Genomic DNA, 19871 nt, shown 5'->3' with positions numbered 1-19871 from the left:
GCTCCTCCTCTTGGTACTGTCTGTTATGGGATATGAGAGTAGGAACAGCCAGTATTGGGAAGGCTGCCAGGAAATGTGCTGTCTTTAAGAGAACTGGATTTCAGTAAGCAATGGAAGATGGGAAAAATGTTAGAAGGGATCTAGGATGAAGGCAAACTTTATAATAATAGGAGAGGATTCCCGAGGTCAGCGTGGGAAGTAGATCAAAGAGTATAGGGGACTGAGGAACACTAGTGCGGGGTTTACTTTGGGGACTGGAGCAGTGGAGACTGTTCCTGAGACCGATCCTTATGCTGATACCATATTGATATTAGTTAGGGAGCCTACACAATGTATTCCCAGGCAGTTTGCCCCAGCAGGACCTAATGGAGGGCTGTAACAGCTACAGCACCCTGAGGGGTAGCAGCCCAAGGACCAGTAGCTGAGTGAGGTGATGGGCTAAGAGAATCGTTGGGCCCACCACATATACTAGGGCAGGGGAGGGGAAAAAAGTTATGTCTCTTCTAGATGTTGTACCTGGGACAAAGACTACTAGTTTAGTTTCTGTTTTCTCACTTATGGCCAAAGACTCCTGAGGCATATAGAGTTATTATAAAGAATCTGTGAAGCTATAGGTACTTTCACATTAAAATCTAAACATAATTTGTTAGTTGGATATAGAAAGAGATCCACAACTAAATTTTCATAGCTTCGCCAAATTTCCAGTCTCTGAAAGCTGAAAAATAGCACTGGTTATTTCATTAAGTGACTCAATATAGCATATAGGCAAAGATACCTTCTCAGCCAGTCAGTATTCATTTATTAAATCTTTTCTATATACCAGGCACTGTGCTAAATGAAGGGGATATAAGGGCAAAAAAAAAATACCCATGTAAATCATTACAGACAAATATATACAGGATAAATTGTAGATAATCAACAGAGGCAGGCCACTAGAATTAAATAAGTGTTTCATGTATATATTTATCATATTTAAATGTATTTAAATGTTGTTATAGGTAGTAAATATAAATATATCTAAAAGTATCATTGAATTCCTAGAAGCTTTTATCAGGGTAGGGAATGTATCTCTTGGGAAAAAATAATTCCACAGGTATTGCATTTACTGAGGCACTCTCCAGTGAGAATGGGTAGATGAGAACAATTTGTTCCAGTGGCTGAAGCATGCTCTGTAGGGCTCTTAGGGCTTGGCCAGACATTGAAGGCAGTAAGGTAATCCACTGCATCTTGACTTTTGTCCTGCCACCAGACTTCGATGACTCAGGAAGAGAGAGAGACTGATGACTTTTTGCATCTCTAGCCTCACTTAAATCCAATTCTCAAGCAAATCAAGACATCACCCATCACAGTGATGTCACTGGTCCTCTTCAAACATAAAGAATGAACAATAACTGTCAGTGGATTGGCACTTGCCTTGGATTGATTTGACTGAAAATCTGACAAGAAATTTAGAAGCAGTACTCAGGTTGAAGGAGATGGAGAAGGAATCAATCAATCAATAAGCACTGATTAAGGGCATAGCATGGTGCTGATGATAAATGCTGATGATACAAAGATAAAAGTGAAATAGCTCCTGCCCTTAAGGAACTTATATTCTCTCAGGAAAGACACCATGTAATATACCACAAAGAAGGTCTAGGGTGGTAGTTGTGTTCATAAAGAGCAAAGGCTGTAGAAGAGAGATGTGGAGATGACAAATAATGAGACAAGGCAACTTATTGGATATCTGGGGTAAATGAAAATGAGGAGTCAAGGATGACAGTGAGGTTACAAACTGGGGTGGCTGGAAAGATGGTGGTGCTTTTGTCAGTAACAGGGAAATTAGAAGAAGGATGATGGTGGAAGGGAGAAGATAATGAGTTCCATTTTGGGAATACTGAATTTGGGATACCTGTGGGATATATAGTTCAAAATGACCAACAGGAAATTGGTAATATAGGACTGGAGCTTAGGAGAGAAAATAGAGCTGGAGAGATAAATCTGGGATCCATTTGCATAAAAATAATTGAATTCATGAAAGCTGATGAAGTCACCAAGTGTAAAAGAATGTAGAAAGAAAAGAAGAACAGGGCTCAGGACATCCCCAGTGTGACACTGCTCTGCTGCCTACACTCTACCATTTATCCTTGGAATTATAAGCAACAACCTACCGCCTTGGCAGTATTTGAGTAGTGCCCATTTTCAGGACTGGCAATGCGAGGATAAACAAATGCAAGAATGCTTGAAATCTGAAAGCCATAGGACCATGGAATCAGGGATCCTGCTGTCCTCTCTACCCAAGAGTAACACCAAAAATTTTTGTGTCACTCCCTAGTCTCACTGTGGAAACCTTCCTTGAATTTACTGCTTATGTCCTGCTTGCAATTTACTGGAAGATGGAAAGCTATTATAAGATACAACTTTCATATCATATTTCTTTCCCAGCTTGGCAGACCAAAGAAAGTAAAAAATAGAATCAAATCTTAGAGAGTGATTGATGCTGCAAAGTGACTGGGATGTTTCAACCTAGGATACATGTATCTGATGCTTTTTGCTTTACTTATGCTTTTACTAATCTAATTAAACTATTTACCTACAAATTTGATTCTGAGGTGATCTCTGAAAAACATGTAGGATTTCAATGAGAATAGAGGCTGGAGTAATAAAGCTTGTACTCCTCATTGCATTTGTGTGGATTTTAATGGTACTGCTATCCTGGGGGTTGGGAAGGGCAGGGTCTTCAATTTTTTGAGATTTAAAGGATGTCCTTATCTCATGAGTTACCATATGAAAAGCACTTTCTAAACCTTTAAGTGCTATTTATAGAAATACTAATTATCAAGTACTCTGTGTATTGGAAACCTTTTGGTCTAACATACCCCTAATGGCAGGAGTACATTGGTAAAAATTTAAGACAGATTGTAAAAAATTATACATGATACATTTAACTATTTTTTCTCAGTTACATGTAAAACCGCTTTTAACATTCATTTAAAAAAATTCTGAGTTTTAAATTCTCTTCCTCGTTCCCTTCTCTCCTCCTTGGGAAGGCAAGCAATTTGATATAGATTATACATGTGCAGTCATGCAAAACATATTTCCCTATTAGCCATGTTACAAAAGAAAACACAGACAACCCCTCTGTCCCCCCCCAAACCCCCAAGAAAAATAAAGTTTAAAAAGTATGCTTCAATCTGTATTCAGACTCCACCAGTTCTTTCTTTGGTGGTGTATAATATTTTTCATCATAAGTCCTTGAGAATTGTCTTGGATCATTGCACTGCTGAGAATAGCTAAGTCATTCACAGTTGATCATGCTACAATATTGCTGTTATTGCATACAATGTTCTCCTGGGTCTGCTCACTTCATTTTGTATCAGTTCATATGAGACATCTCACTTTTAAGTTTAATCTTCATTATCGACATTTTCTCCATTATTTTTAAAAATCTAGACAACTAATAATACAATAAATCAAGCCCTGGTTGGTAGTTTACCTATTTTCAGGTGTAAAAGCTCACACTGAAAATTCAAACAATTGGTTCTCTCTAGAACCAACTGGTCAGAGCTGGCAAAGTATGACTAAACTTTGAGATTTGTAAGAAGTGTCCTAACTCTTCCACCACTGTCCTCATGACAGGGCTTGAAAGGACAACAGCATTGTTTTGTCAGGAATTTCTTTTGTGTGTGTGTGTGTGTGTGTGTGAGTTTTAGTTGCCATCCTAAGATACTAAGATATTAATACTAAGATATTGTCTGATTCCCAAAAACTTAATCTCTTCTCCTTTAGCTATGTCCCAGACAATGAATTCTGTACTTCCTTGTCCTTGTAGTAAATCCAATTGAATTCCTCTGCTTAAGTCTGAGTTTTTTAGTCTTTCAGCCTTTCTTATTCTTCCATTGCTCTCCAACCAGTTCTCCACTCTGGCCATATGCCTTCTACCTAGCAATCAAAATCTTACCCCCAATTTCTTTTTTTATGGTTCCTTTTAAATTAAGCATATAGAAATTAATATTCTGAACTCAAAGAACACCAAATACAATGGGCATTTCCATATATGTAGAAGAAAAGAAAAAGAGAATTGTGCATGGAATTTCAGATCTCTACATATTGCTTGCTATTCTTTAAAAAAAATACAGTAAGTTCAATATATAACTTTTAAAGCTGTCCTGCTTTTCCACTATGCTGCTTGGTTTCCCTTTCATTCTTTTTGTGCATTTAAAAACAATACTTCAATCACCCATTTTTCTTTCTATTCTTTTTGTTCTCATCCCCATTTTGGTTACCCTATTCCTAGTCCCTCCTACATGAAAAGGAAAAGAAAAACAAAATCCTTGAAAGAAATATGTAAAACCAAGAAAAACATTTCCACATGAACCATGACCCAAAATGTGTGCCTTATTCTGTATTCTGAATCCGTCACCTTTTTGTCAGGAGATGGGCAATATATTTTATCATTAGTCCCCTGAAATCATAGTTGTTCATTGCATTGATTATAGTTCTCAGAGTCTTTCAAAGTTTTTTCTTTATAGGGGTGGCTAGGTGGCGCAGTGAATAGAGCACAGGCTCTGGAGTCAGGAGGACCTGGGTTCGGATGTGGCCTCAGACACTTAACACAAAAACTAGACTGTGACCTTGGGCAAGTCACTTAACCCCAACTGCCCTCCAAAAAGCAAAAAAAAAAAGTTTTTTCTTTATAATGTTATTATCATTATATAAAATGTTCTAGTTCTGTTCATTCTGCTCCAATTCGTAGCCATCTTCTCAGTTTCCTTTGAATTTACCTATTTCATAATTTCTTATGGTACAATAATATTTTGTTATATTCTTATACTATACTTTGTTCAGGCAATTTTTAAGTAGGTAGACACTTCCTTAGTTTCCAGTTTTTGTTTTTGCTAATTTTGAAAAGAATTGCTATATTTATATTGGGTCCTTTTCTTCTTTCTTTTTTCTCCTTGAGGTATATACTTAAGTGTCATGCAAAGCCAAAAGGTATGCACAATTATTGACTTTTGGGGCATCTTCTAAATTGCTTCCAGAATGGATGACCCAAATAATAGTTTCACCAATGACTATTTCATACAGACCCATCAGCAATTGTCATTCATTCTTTTTTCTCCCAAATACTATGTCTTCCACAAATCATTCCTGACTACTAGAGCCCTTACTTAGTTCTCTCTTTAAACTGCTATAGTTTTTTTTAGTCTATACAGTATAGGTGAGCATTTATTTATATCATATTTTTAAATTTCATATCACTAAAAAAGGATCAAAAGCTCTTCAAGTACAAAGATTATATGACCTAGAAGCTAGAGTGTGAATTATAAGCTTTATATTGTCATCAAGAAAGTAGACTATAAGGTCCTTGAGGATTAAAAATGATTTAATTTTTGCTTTTGTCTCTGTATCCCCAGAGTCTACTACAGCACATGGCCTTACACATAGATGCCGCTAAACATTTATTGAATTACACTTAATATACAATATTTCTTTTATAGCTCTCTAATACCTAGTTTAGTACAGAGCAAATAAGATAATAAAAGAATTTTAGAGTTGGAAGGTACCAAGAATTCCCTCTACAACATGCCTGAAAAGTAGCCATCCAATCTTTGCTTGTACACCTTCAGTAAGAAGGAACCACTACCTCCTAAGTCATCCCATTCTATTTTGGGATAATTCTAATTGAAAAGAAGCTTTTCCTCATAGCAAACATAAATTTAACCTGAAGTTCATTGTTCCTAGTTCTGCCCTCATGGCAACTCTTAAAGTATTTTAAGATGGCATCTAACTGGCATACTGGATAAATGCTAGACTTAGAATCAAGAAGACCAGACATTTACTAGCTGTGTGACCCTGGGAAAGTCACTTAACCTTTATTTGCCTCAGTTTCCTCATCTGTAAAGTGGGGATAATAATAGTACCTGTCTCCCAAAGTTGTTGTGAGGATCAAATGAGATAATAATTATAAAGCATATAGTAGAGTGCCTGGCACTTGGTGCTACATAATGTTAGTGATGATGATAAAATACTATCTGTGCCACCCACCCGCCTAGCCCCATCTTCTCCATGCTAACCACCCTCCACTCCTTCAGCCAATTTTCATATGGCAGAATTTGAGGCCCTTCACCATCCCTGTTACATTTGTCTATTTGTCCCCTCAGCTAATCAATGTCCTTCCTTCGAGTCAACAAATATTTATTAAGGGATTATTGTGTGCAAAGCACTGAGCTAGGCACTGTGGACAAAAAGGTTACTAAACAAAATGCTCCAGCTGTGGTCTAGGTCAGGGCTGGTGCTTGTCTTAAGATACAGCCTGATTACTTTAGTTTTTATAGTTGCCATGCCACTGTGTTGTCTAGGATTGAGCGTGTAGTCCTGGAAAACCCCAAGATCTTTTTCAAATAAACTGCAGTTTATCCATGCTGGCGCCATCTCATACTTGGGATGTTGATTTTTGGAATCCAAGTGAAAGATCTTATATTCATCCCTATTAAATTTCATCTTATAATCAGCCTAATATTCCAGCTGGTCAAGACCTTTATGAATCCTGACGTAGTCATCTAGCACGTTTGCTGCCCATTCCAGCTTTGTGCCATTTGAAAATTTGATTGCATACCTTCTACACCTTTATCAAAGTCATTGATGAATATATTAGGACCAAGTGTACTTTTAGATTTGAAGTGGTCTTTAGTTTCAGTTGATAATGTTTTTTGCTCATGGATCTCTTTGGAATTCAGTACACTGTAAAGAAAAGAAATCATGGAAAGTGGAGCTTTGTTTGCAGTTATATAGACTTAAAAATAAAAATTATAAGACAGAAAAAAAGGAAATTGTAACAGAGACCAAGTGAGCAAATTGTTGTTTGTCTGCTTTCAAAGAGGACCAGTGACATCATGGGGGTAATGTCTTGACTTGCAGGTGAATTGGATTTAAATGAGGCAGAGTTGCACAAAGTCATCAGCCTTACTCTTTTTTCCAGAGTCATTGGGGGCCAATGGCAGGACAAAAGTTAAGATGACTAATGATGGCCTGGGGTGTGGTGGATGATCTTGGCATCTCTAATGTCTGACCAAGCTCTAAGCATTCCATAACACCTGCTTCAGCTGCCTTCATGGCCCTTGGAAGAAATTGTTCTCATCTGTCTATCTGCCCAGGGAAGTCTTTGAATGCTTGGGGTAGACATTCCCCTCCCCTCGATAACCAGTTTGAGGTCTGTTGGTTACCCTCAGCCTGGTTTAGACCACCTGCAAAGAAGGTTTTACAAATATAGGATAGGAGATGGATGACAAGAAACAAAATCCCAGCTCATATCAAAAAGAAAACCCTGAGGATTTTAGTGGCCTGAAAGCTCAATATAGGTCAGCAGTATGATTAGCAGCTATATAAGATAATGAAAACATAGGTTACATTAATCAAAATGAGTCTAAGACAAAGGAAAAGGATAATCCCGCCCTATTCCACACTGATCAAACCCCATCTGGAGCACTGTGTTGAACTTAGGAAACATTGGAAAAACTGGAGTACATTCAGAAGAGGGGGAGTAGGATGGCAAAAAAGACTTGAAAATGGGTCATATGAACATCAGTTAAACACTTGACTGTTTAACCTAGAGAAAAGAAGACACTGTGGGTAGTAGAGTGGGGAGTGGCCATGGGTGGAGGGTGAGGGTAAGGTACTCATGATTTTGGTCTTCAGATATTTAAAAGCTTGCCACACGGAAGAGGGATTCTGCTTATTCTACTTAAATGAAGAGGACAGCACCAGGGTCAGTGGGTAGAAGTTACAGGGAGGAATATTTAGGTCCAAAAGAGAAAAACTTACTAGCAACTAGAGCTGTCCAAAGAGAGTGGACTGTCTCAACAAATAGTGAGTTGTTACTGATGGTCTTTAAGAGGAAGCTGAGGAGTGGCTAGGTGGTACAGTGAATAGAGCACCTGCCCTGGAGTCAGGAGGACCTAAGTTCAAATCCGACCTCAGACACTTAACACACACACACACAAAAACTAGACGTGTGACCTTGGGCAAGTCACTTCACCCCAACTGCCCTCCAAAAAGAAAAAAAAAAGAGGAAGCTGAATGGACTCTTGTCCTTTGTCAGGGATGTTATCGATGGGATTCATGCTTTAGCTAGGGGTTGGACTAGATGTGACTTCCTTAAAAGACCTAGATTGAAATAGAATGGAAGGAGGAAGAACAAGAAAGAAAGATCATGCCAAGGATCCCTACCATCCACCGGGAGCCTTTTTGTATCTGGGTACATTCAAATCTCTGTTTGAGCCATCTTGATGGGGATTTTGGAGAAATTAAGTCTGAGATTGTAAAGCTATTAGTGTTGACAGAAGCAGAAATCCAGTATGGCTGATAAGGCAGCTAGATGAGGTAGTGGATAAAAGCTCTGGACCTGGAGTCTGGAAAACCTGAGTTCAAATCCAGTTTCAGACACTTTCTAGCTGTGTGACCCTGGGCAAATCACAACCTCTGTCAGTGAGTCAATAAGAACTTACTAAGTGCATTGTACTAAGTGCAAGGAATGCAAAGAAAGGCAAAAGATAATCCCTGTCCTCAAGAAGCTCAGAATCTAATAGGGGAAGACAACACATAAAAAGAAGCTGATGGTGGGAAGGGGAGGTACCTGGTAGGGTTGGGAAAGAGGAGCATTTTGAAATCCAGAGAAATGCAGCTTGGTGGGAAATGAAGAGATGGTTGACCTGGTTCCCCACTTAAAGGGAAGATGTGAGTGAACCTTTCACTGTTCACCTTCCACCCACTCCAATCAGAGGGATTGTCCCCATAAACAGAAAGAACTGATGAGGGGTAGGTAGTGGAGAGGAAAATGTCCACCTCAGTTTCCTCATCTGTAAAATGGAGATAAAAGCACCTACCTTCCAAGGTTGTTTTAGGGATAAAATGAGAGGATATTTGTACAAAGTGCTTTGCAAATCTTAGAGTGCTATATAAATGTTAGCTCTCATTACTTGTTCTTATCGTTGTAATAGCTACTTCCTCTTGCCAAAAGCCATCAAAGTTCCAGGACAGGCATCTGTTAAATTTCCCTAACAGATTATGACATAGTTATTATACTAAATTATAAAATGTTAATCACAAACTCATCATTCTTGAAGGGATTTCTCAAAGTTCCTTCCAACTTCTAGCCTCCAATGAAAAGCTGTATTTACATAATTTCAGAAGTCTAACTGATTTGCAAAAAATCTACAGAAAAGGAAACTATGCTGGTCACACTTTAAAAAAAAATTTTTTTTTTATTTTAAGCAATTGGGGTTAAGTAACTTGCTCAAGGTTACACGGCCAGTTATTATTTCTGGGTGTGGTGCTGAGTGTCTGAGCCCGGATTTGATCCAGGTCATCCTGACACTGGAGCCGGTGCTCTTACTAGCTGAGCCACCTGGCTGCCCCTGGTCACACTTTCCAATGCTCACTAGATCAGGTTCGGTGCTAAACTGTGAAGGATTGTAAGGTTTTAGTGTCCCATCCATTGTTCCTTACAGAAGTCTTACCTTACAGAAGTCTCTGAGGTTTTCATTCCCATTAAACCTTCCTCCCAAAGACACACAAATGGCCCTCATGTTTCCTTCCTCCTGTTTGTTCAAGTTGTCTTGCTTCATTCTCCTATATTCTCAACCATTCTCAATCCTCTTCCTCTTTACCATGGCCCACCATCAATTTATCTATCCTGCAGGTCCTATACCTTCAGTGCCCTTCTCTTTGCCAGGTCATGCATATCTTCAACCTAGTAACAACAGTGTTATTCCAACCACATGCTGAGGATTGATGACCATTTGTGGATGCTGGAGAAAGGATTTATATCCAGAGAAGGATTGTCAGGGGTGGGGAACTTGAGGCCTTGAGGCCACATGTGGGCCCCTCACCCCCCCCCCCCCCAAGTTTGGCCTTTTGACTGAAATCAAATTTCACAGAAGTTTCAATTCAGTCTAAGGGCTGCACTTGAGGACCCAGAGGGTCACATGTGATCTCTCAAGATCCTTTCAATTTTGAGGTTTTGTCATTCTGTGAAGATAAGGGACTTTCTTTAAATATGTCTGAGTATAAAGAGCTGAATCTAAGGCAGGGGTTCTCCCCTTTTTTTGAGTCACAGACTTTTTTTTAGCAATCTGGTGCAGCCAATGGACCCCTTCTCATAATAATATTTTCTAAATGCATAAAGTAAAATACATAGGATTACAAAGGAAACCAATTATATTGAAGAATAGTTATAAAAATTTTTTTCAAAGGTAAGAATTTCAGGTACTCATCTGGTAAGATGTTTTTGTTGATTGCTCATAGCCCTCCTCATTTGGGGGGTAATCTTCAAACATTTCTTGCTCTAATTAAAGACTACCTATGACCTTGTACTTAGGAGAATGGACGACACACAGCACATGTGCATGAACCTTAAACAATCTTAATTCAGCTTTTTGTATAAGATAGGAAAACCAAGGTTTGGGGGTAATAGAAAAATACTGAGGCTACTAGCAATTCACTCAGGTGAAGCTGAAGCTTGGGGCTACTCAGAGTGCCAAATCCTTTGAACTATGCTGGGGGAGAGGCTGACTGAATATAAAGAAGACTAGTTGGATAGTAAATGGATTACTGGAGGCTGGGTAGTTTCTACTAATGGAAGATTTGAAGAGCAGAGACCTGTAACAGGTTCAGGCAAGGAGCAATCCTCTATGGAGTCAGGGGGATGGATGAGATGCCCTTAAAAAGGATCCCAGGTATAGAGCTGGGAGGGACTTTGGAGGTCATCTACTCTGGACCCCTCATTTTCTAGATGAGCCCTGAGTCTCAATGACATCAAATGACCTGCCGGGGTCACCCGAGCTGGGAAGTGGAAGAGCTGGGCTTTGAACCCAACTCTAACTCAGACCCAGAGCTCTTCCAACTTCACCATATTGAAATGGACTTTGCAGGCCATCAGGTCCATTTCTCTCATTTTACAGATGAGGAAGCTGAAACTGAAAGAGGTAAAGTGATTTGTCCAGATTCACGAGGCCATGTCTGAGGCAGAATTCAAACCCGGGTCTTCCTGGCTCCATCTAGTTTCTCTTTGGGAAATTGGAGAGAAACAATTTCATTTTATAAGCTAGGTTTAGCATTCCACCATTTTGATTAGTTTGGTTTATTTTAGGATTAGGTTCCCCCCCCCCCCCCCCCCCCCCCCTTTGTTTCTTCTCTAAATACCTATTTCCCCTTCTCTCCTCCTTAGGCATTCCTGAGGAATGTTAAGCACAGTATCTCCTCAGGCACCTTCCTTTAATCATGGTAGAAACCTTTTGTGAAAGAATTGAAGAGATTGGGCTGTAGGGGGGGCTAATTGGCTCAGTGTTAAGCTTTTAACAAATCTAATTGAAATGAATACAACAGGGGAGTGGGAAAGGGGATGGCCAGGAATGCAGGTAGGAGCCTGAGAAGGAAGGAAGGTAGGAGGAGACTAGAGGGAAGAAGAGGGAAGGGGAGGGAAGGGGAGGGAAGGGGAGGAGAGAAAGAAGTTTGTGAATGGGCACTTCTACTGGTCTTCCCATGAGTCCTGTTCCTGGAGAGGTAGGTGGGAGGTTGTTAATTTGAGATCTTAGAGCATTGCTTTGTCACTTTTGGAGATTACAAACTTTGGGGGAAGAGGAAAGGCAGAAAGCATTTACTCATAAACCAAAGCCCTAGCCTCTCCCTGAATATCTCTCCAGTGCCTTGCCACAATAGCTTAAATTACATCATTAGAGATTTATTCCTTTCTTTATAGGGGGGGAGGGATAGAGTAACCCAATAAGACTTTCAAAGTGTTCTAAAACTGAACTCCAATTTACCTATCTCATCTTATTTCATACTATTTCCCTGCACACCATCTATAATTTAAGCCATTGGATTACTCTATGTCCCTTGCTCTGCCCATTTCTCTATACGTTCCTCATGCTTGAAATGGACCCCACCTGACCCTATTCCTCACCCTTCCATTTCTAGTTGTTCTTTCTTCTAGGCACAATTCCGATGTTCCCTCCCACGAAAAATCTGATTCTCCCAAATGAAAGTGATATTTTACTCTTCTCACTCTCCCATATAGCTGTATGGCCCTGGGAAAGTCACTTATCTCCCTGTGCCTCAGTGTATTATCTGTAAAATGAGGGAGTTGTAACTGATGACCCCTTGATATTTTTCTATTTTCCTATCCCTTTATAGTGTCACTCCCATCTTGAAATCTGTTATCCAATGACTAATGTGCTTGTGTTCCCCCCTTGAGATTGTAATCTTTAGTATAGGGTCTTGGACTAAATAGGTGTTTAATGAGTGTCTATTGAATTGAAGAGAATTATGCTTTAGTAGTTATTAACATTTCATGAGGTAAAGTTGAAGTCATGAGAGTAGGATCCAGAGCAAGTTGGTTTTGTTAGTAGGGAGGGTGGGAAAAGCACTCCAAGGTATGGGGTGCTGTTTGGGGGAGTCTAGTTGGGTAGGGGTCATGGCAGAGGGAAAGCATGATAACAGTACTCCATGTCTGAGGGGGTCCTGGAGGCACCATGAAAGGAGAGAGGAAGAAGAGAAGAAGGAATAAACTAGAGACAACCTTGGAAGGCTTCACATTTGTTTCCTAAGGCTCAACTGTCACTCTCCCACTCAAAACAAAACAAACAAAAAATTTCAGTAGTTTTCAACTGCTTTTAGACTAAAACTCAGACTCCTTAGTTTAGCCCTCCCCAATCTGGCACCAACCAACATTTCCAGCTTTGTCTCATATTATTGCTGTTCCCTTTAACACACTCTGTATTTTAGCCAACTAGGACTATAAGCTGCTGTTTCCCACACTCAGCATTCCATCTCTCACATTTTTTGCCTTCATGCAATTTTGGCTGGCTGGTAGTCCCTCATTACCTCTATCTCTTAGAATCCTTATCTTTCCTCTGTGGCACCTCGGGGCTTCTTTCTCTTTCATGACTCCCAGTCCCTTTTCCAAGCATTCTCTACCTCCATTTACATTGCATTATATTAAATTTTGTTTTCTTCTATTTCTTTGCATTGCTCATTTAAGTAAACCTTATCTCTCCTCGCTATTCTTTTTTTTGTTGTTGTTTAAATTTTTATTTTTATATAGGGAAAATCAAATACACATTTAACCCAATTTGGTTGCAAGTTCCTTAGCTTTTGCCTTTTCCAGCTTGGCAATATGAGCCACTGATTTTGGACCCAGAAAATTGCCACCCCAGTGACGATGGATCTCATCATATCTGTCATTATAATTGGTTTTGATGGCTTCCACCAGCTTAGCCAGGGCTCCCTTATCTTCAGGGTTAACCTGTGTGAAGGCTCATGCAGGTCTTTCTGTGAACTAAGCTTCCTAGTCTTGCTTTACCTTTGATAATACAGTAAGGAACCCCCATTTTCTGGCACAAGGCAGGTAGGAAGACCACTAGCTCAATGGGGTCCATGTCATGTGCAATCACTACCACCTGTGCTTTCTTGTTTTCTACCAGGGTAGTAACAGTGTTAACACCTGCTCTGAGAACAGGTGGTCTCTTGGTGGGGACATCTCCTTTGCCTGCAGCCTTTTGTTCAGCCTGAGCCAACAGCCTTTGCTTCTTGTCTTGCTTTGTCTCTGGTCTATACTTGTGAGCCAGTTTAAGCAGTTGTGTAGCTGTCTGATGATCCAAAGCTTGGGTGAACTGGTTAATTGCTGGCGGAACCTTCAAATGCTTATAAAGGATAGACCTTTGACGCTGCAGTCTAATGTACTGAGGCCATTTGACAAATCGAGTAAGGTCCCTTTTGGGCTGGATGTCCTGACCAATGCCAAAGTTCTTGGGATGCTTCTCAAACAAAGGATTGACCACTTTCTTGGCCTCCTGCTTCTTTACTACAGCAGGGGCTGGGGCCACCTTCTTCCCCTTGGCCTTCTTCCCTTTTGGCATCTTGGCTGGCTGAACGAGATCTCCTTGCTATTCTTTGGAATTCTGTATTGGGTTGGGTATATCTTTCCTTTTCTCCTTTATCTTTCCCTTTTCTTTTTTCCTCAGCTAGTCAGATAGCCATTTTGCTTCCTTGCTTTTCTTTTTCTTTGGAATCTTTTTTTTGTTACTGCCTTCTCTACACTATTGGGAATTTCTGTCCATGGTGGTTCTTCAGGCACTCTGTCTACCATATCTAATCCCTTACATCTACTGATCACCTCCAGTTCATATTAATAAAGGATGTTATTTAGGTCATACCTATATGATCTGATGGTTTCCCCTACTTTCTTCAATTTAAGTCTGAATTTTGCAATAAGAAGCTCATTATCATAGTTAGCTCTAGGTCTTGCTTTAACTTACCATGTAGCTTCTCCACATTTGGGTGCAAAGTATATAATCAATCACATATTTATAATGACCATCTGGTGATGTCCATTTGTAGAGCTGCCTCTTAGGTTGTTGAAATAAGAGTGCTTGTTATGACCAGCAAGTTATCTTGACAAAACTCCATTATGTCTCTGCCCTGCTTCATTTTGTACTTCAAGACCAAACTTGCCTGTTATTCCAATTATCTTTTGATTTGCTACTTTAGCATTCCAATCCCCTATGATGAATGTGACATCTTTTTAGGTGTAATTTCTATTGTTGGTCTCCATAGAAATGATTAACTTTGGCCTCATCAGCATCTGTAGCTGGAGCATAGACTTGTATTACTGTGATGTTGAACAGTTCTTCTTGGATTCAAACAGATATGATTTTGTCATTTTTGAGATTTTATCCAACTGAATATAGAATTCACCAAGGAGGGATAAGAAGGTTTTCTTATATGAGCAAGGTGAAGAAATAGAAGAAAACAATAGAATGGGAAAGATAAAAGATCTCTTCAAGAAAATTAGAGATATCAAAGGGACTTTTCATGCAAAAATAGGCAGGGATTTAATAGAACCAGAAGAGATTTAGAAGAAGTAGTAATACACAAAAGAACTACAAAAGAAAGATCTTAACATCACTGACAATCATAATGGTGTTGTTACTGATCTAGAGTTCACATCCTGGAACATGAAGTTAAGTGGGCCTTAGAAAGCATTCCTAATTATAAGGCTAGCAGAAATGATGGTATTCCAGCTGAGCTTTTTATAATCCTAAAAAGTACTGCTGCTAAAGAGGTGCATTTATTGTGCCAGTAAATTTGGAAAACACAACAGTGTTCACTGAATAGGAAAAGATTAGTTTATGTACCAATCCTAAAGAAAGGCACTATCAGGGAATGTTCAAATTACCAAACAATTGTATTCATTTCACATGCCAGCAAGTAGTATGTGAACTGAGAATTACCAGAAGAGCAGGCTAGAGACAGAGGAACTAGAGACCAAATTGCCCACATTCACTGGATTGTGGAGAAAGCAAGGAGGTTCCAGAAAAATGTCTCTCTGCTTCACTGACTACACTAAAGCCTTTGACTGTTTGGATAACAACAAAATGTAGCAAGTCCTCAAAGAGATGGGAGTATCAAATCATCTTACGTGTCTCCTGAGGAGCCTGTATATGGGTCAAGAAGAAACAGTTAGAACTAAACATAGAACAACTGATTAGTTTAAGACTGGAAAAGGAGTATGACAAGGCTATATATTATCACCTTATTTATTTAACTTACATGTAGAGCACATCATGTGAATTTCCAGGTTGGATGAATCAAAAGCTGGAATTAAGGTTGTCAGGAGAAATATCAACAATCTCAGATATGCAGATAATACACTCTGATGGCAGAAAGTGAAGAGGAATTAAACCTGGATGAGGGTGAAAGAGGAGAGTAGAAAAACTAGCCTGAAGCTTAGCATCAAAAAAAACTAGAGGGAGAAGAAATGGAAGCAGTGTCAGACTTTATATTCTTGGGCTCAAAGATCATTGCAGAAGGTGACTGAAGCCATGAGATTAAAAGATGCTTTCTCCTTGGAGGAAAATCTATGACAAATCTGGGGAACTTACTAAAAAACAGAGACATCATTTTGTCGATAAAGGTCAGTATAGTCAAAACTGTGGTTTTTCTAGTAATGAATGTCCAAGAGTCAGATTATAAGGAAAACTGAATGTAGAAGAATCAACTCTTCCAAATTGTGATGAAGACTTTTGGGAGTTCCTTGGACATCAAGGAGGTCAAATCAGTCAGTACTTAAAGAAATTAATTTATGCTATTCACTGGAAGGTCAAACACTGAAGCTGAAGCATAAATACTTTGTCCACATAATGAAAAAAATGGGACTTGTTGGAAAAGACTGCTTTTGGGAAAGATTGAAGGCAAAAGGAAAAGGGGACAGCAGAGGATGGATTGATAGTGTCATGGAAATAATGAACAAGAACTTGGACAGACTATTTGAGAGATGGTAAAGGATAGAAGGGCCCGACCTGTTATGGTCATAGGGTCATGAAGAGTAGGACACAATTAATGACAACAAAAATACTAAATCTTGTACCAGATGTGCTCTGTGCATCCCCAGTATCCAGCAGAGTGTCGTGGGTACTCATTCACAGTAGGCACATAATTCTTTTTGAAGTGTTAGTTGGCTCTTCCTCAAAGAATGTGATAAGGACCACGATTTATTGGATATTCAAAGTCACTGTCATTGCTTTCTGTGATGACACAGATTCAGGCAGAAAGCTTCCTGGCATTCTATTGCTGGTAACTTTCTTCTACCAATACCTAAGGGTTCAAGGTTTTCTCTGCTTTTGACTTAGTTCTTAGGGTCCTTCACATTTTTTTCTAGGTCCCTTAGGGGTGACCTGGTTCAACTCTTTTATTTTACAGGTGAGGAAACTCAGGGCTTGAGAACTGAAGTGATTAACCAAAAGTCAGAGGAGTAATTGAGGCAACATGAGTGGCAGAAACAGTTGCATGTGCTTGAGAGGGCAGACCAGGAAATGACTCTTTTTGTTCCCTGAGAGGCAGCTTGCTTAGTGGAGGGAGGTGTGCTGAACTTGAAGTCAAGAAGATATATCTGGATGGTACTTCAGATACTTGCTAGCTGTATCTCCATAAACATATATCACTTAATGTCTCTGAATTTTAATTTCCTCATCCACAAAATGGGGATAACAGTACCTATAGAACATATCTCACCACATCGCTGTTGCTCAGATGAGATAATGAACGTGAAGTGCTATGAAAACTTTAAAGCATGATTTAAATAGTTAGTTACTATTCTAAGGCTTATTTGGGGAGTGCCAAACAAGGTGAACCTTAAGGCCAACGAGGTGAACCTTACACCTCGGGAATCCTACTTTGGCTAGTTGCTACCTTTGTGAGAGGAATGGGAGTTAGAGAGCAGGAAGTTGGGGAATGGGGATCAAGGTTTGTACTTCAACACTTGGGGGTTCAAAATCCCCTAGGATGGGGGGAGAATGAGGGAAGAGAAGTCTGTTAACCATTAAGAAATAAATTCAGACTGAGTATCAGAGGGGTCCATGGAAGATAGCAGGGGATCAGACTGTTTAAGGCCCAGTCTGACCTTGCAGCAGGTGGTAATATTGTGTCCAAGGAAGCCTGCTTCATAGCAGGCAGGATTAGGGGGAGGTGCAAGTTGTAAGAGTCTGGTCAGGATACAAGACATGGCAGTTTGAGATGAGACAGGTCCAGCAAAGACCATTGGACTACTAGAGAAATTTCTGGAGTGAAGGGAACAGAAGCTAGTGGCTTAGATCAAGGCTGACATGGGCCCCTGAGAATCAGTCTCTTCTAGATCTTAGATATTGAACTGATAGGTAGTTTCATATCTGGGTGTGGCCTAGCCAAAAGATGTTTGTATTTTTGCTGAATGGGCTAGTGCCTTGTAGGATGCTTTAGAGTTTACAAAATACTTTATCTATTTGATCAACAATCAATGGATTTTTAAGTGCTTGCTAGATAGTACAATTCCAGGCTCTGGAGATAAGACAAAATTGAAATGGTCCCTGTCCTCAAGATCTTGCATCCTTTGAGGGGCAAGGAGGAGACATGTACACATAAAAAAATAGCATTTGGTACAAAGTAATTTTTTTGTGAAAGTATGAGCAGGTATGGGAATCAGGAAAGGTTTCATGAAAGAGATGGCTTGAGTCAAACTTTGAAGGAAACTAGCAAGTCAACCTGGGTCTCCTGCCCTGGAGCTAAGGTCTGGCTTCTAGTACTGGAGAACTAAACAGAGAAGAGAAAAATGAAATATTTGACATGTCTGTGTAAAAATAAAGCTGATAATACTTTATATGAATTCTCGATTCTGGATAATTACTATATACATAATAACTATTATTCTTAGGCTAGATTGATTCTGTTCTAAGTTTTATTTGATTATAACACCACTCTCTCTTCATTTATATTTGGTTTTCCCATACTCATATAGAACCATCATTTGCTCAAAATCAGAAAAAATTAGAGGGATATTTGGAAAGTGAAATAATACTGTATTAATTAGAATTAGTTAGTTTAAATAAAGCTAATTCATGATGTTGTTAGGGAATTTTTAACAAATGTTAATGAACAGGCTGTGTAATTCAGTGGAAAAAACAACAGCCTTGGAATTAGTTAGAATTCAGACTCTACCATTTAATAGTCTGGGTAAGCCTCTCTGCACTTCTTTTTTCTGATGTGTAAATGAAGATAATAAATAATAGTTCTATCTACCTCATCAGATTGTTCTGAGGGTCACATAAGATAATTAGATGCAAAGTGCTTTGTGACTAAATTGTTATATAAATGGTAGGTATTATTATTATTATTATGTAGCTGCATGTACAATATGGTTCAGTGAGTTATTCAAATTTGTTAAAGAATTGGGCTGCATAGATAACACTGCTAAACACCAAACTTATTGAGTTTATTGGCTTAATTCAGTCAGAGTTATGCCTTAGGCTCTAGGACTTGCTCTTTACCTTCTGTGTACTTAAAATGAAATACTCTGGGTGTCAGCTAAGACAATATACAAAATCTCATTGGTCCAACGTTTGCTGGAGTTCCTAGTTAAGGTTACTAAAATTTGCCTTAACAATGCCTGGCATTTGTATAGTCAGGTTCTTTAGAGAAGCTGACATATCATAGCTCTTTTATCCTTCTTTTGAGAGGATAAGGGAAACTGTACCAGAGAAGCTAGGTGATTAGCCCAAGTTCACACAGCAAGACAAAAAGATAATGACAGAGCTGGGAATGAATAATACTGTAGACCGCTCCCAATTCTCTGTGCCCTACTCTTTCTATGAAACCATCCAGCCTCAAATAACCCATTCTTCAACTGCCACCTTCCCCAAACATTCCCAAGTCCTCATCTTTCTCTTTCAGTTCCTTCTTCTTTTTCTTTCACTACTCAGCAAGGGTCTTGTTTGCCCCATGGCACTGTATGAAATGAAAGGAAAGGTGGCATCAGAGTCTGTTTAATAGTGTACTCCATTACAGAGCTGTCTTTTTCTTTCCTGTAAAATGATCTTCACGATTTGTATTGGTGCAGAAAAAGTTGTGTAAAGTCGTTTTCTCTTGAGCTGTTGTATGGGTAAATTAATCTAGCATCACAAACTCAGTAACAGAGTTAGGTGATCTGTGTATAATAGGTTTAGACAGTAGGCTCTGAGCTGAGCCTGTTCAGCACATAAAAGGCCATAGAAATCTCTTTCTCTGTGAAATCTACTCGCACACATTTCAGGAAATGTACAAGACAGGGGGAATGCAGTCAACCCATTGAGGCTTTTTTTTTTTTTTTGCCCTGGAGAAAGTATAAATGATCATGCAAAAAGAAATGGATGATTTGCATTTTTTCCTACCTTGATAGCCAAGGTGTCATGCAGCTGCCAGTTGTATAATTCCAAAGGTTAGTGGGGAAGGTCAGGGCATTTAATAAGCTGTCAATATTAAGTTACATCATAAATAATCAGAGCTTCCTGTATATTTAATGGGATCTTTGTGGTAAAAATTTGGAA

At 39.3% G+C, this 19871-nt stretch overlaps 1 protein-coding gene and 1 pseudogene across 5 annotated transcripts in view; one reads left to right on the top strand and one right to left on the bottom strand.

Moving 5' to 3' along the window:
- The window catches only part of CDON (cell adhesion associated, oncogene regulated), a 191209-nt gene that overhangs the window by 45132 nt on the left and 126206 nt on the right, over positions 1–19871 (top strand). The window lies entirely within an intron of this gene.
- Positions 13041–15583, bottom strand: LOC138154843 (large ribosomal subunit protein eL8 pseudogene; annotated as a pseudogene).

This window comes from Petaurus breviceps, unplaced genomic scaffold, assembly GCF_028583685.1.
Source record: "Petaurus breviceps papuanus isolate PSGF00001 unplaced genomic scaffold, PetGlider_PUasm1.0 91133, whole genome shotgun sequence".
Taxonomy (NCBI): domain Eukaryota; kingdom Metazoa; phylum Chordata; class Mammalia; order Diprotodontia; family Petauridae; genus Petaurus; species Petaurus breviceps.
The sequence above is the reverse complement of the archived record's forward strand: the minus strand, read 5'-3'. Positions and strand labels throughout refer to the sequence as shown.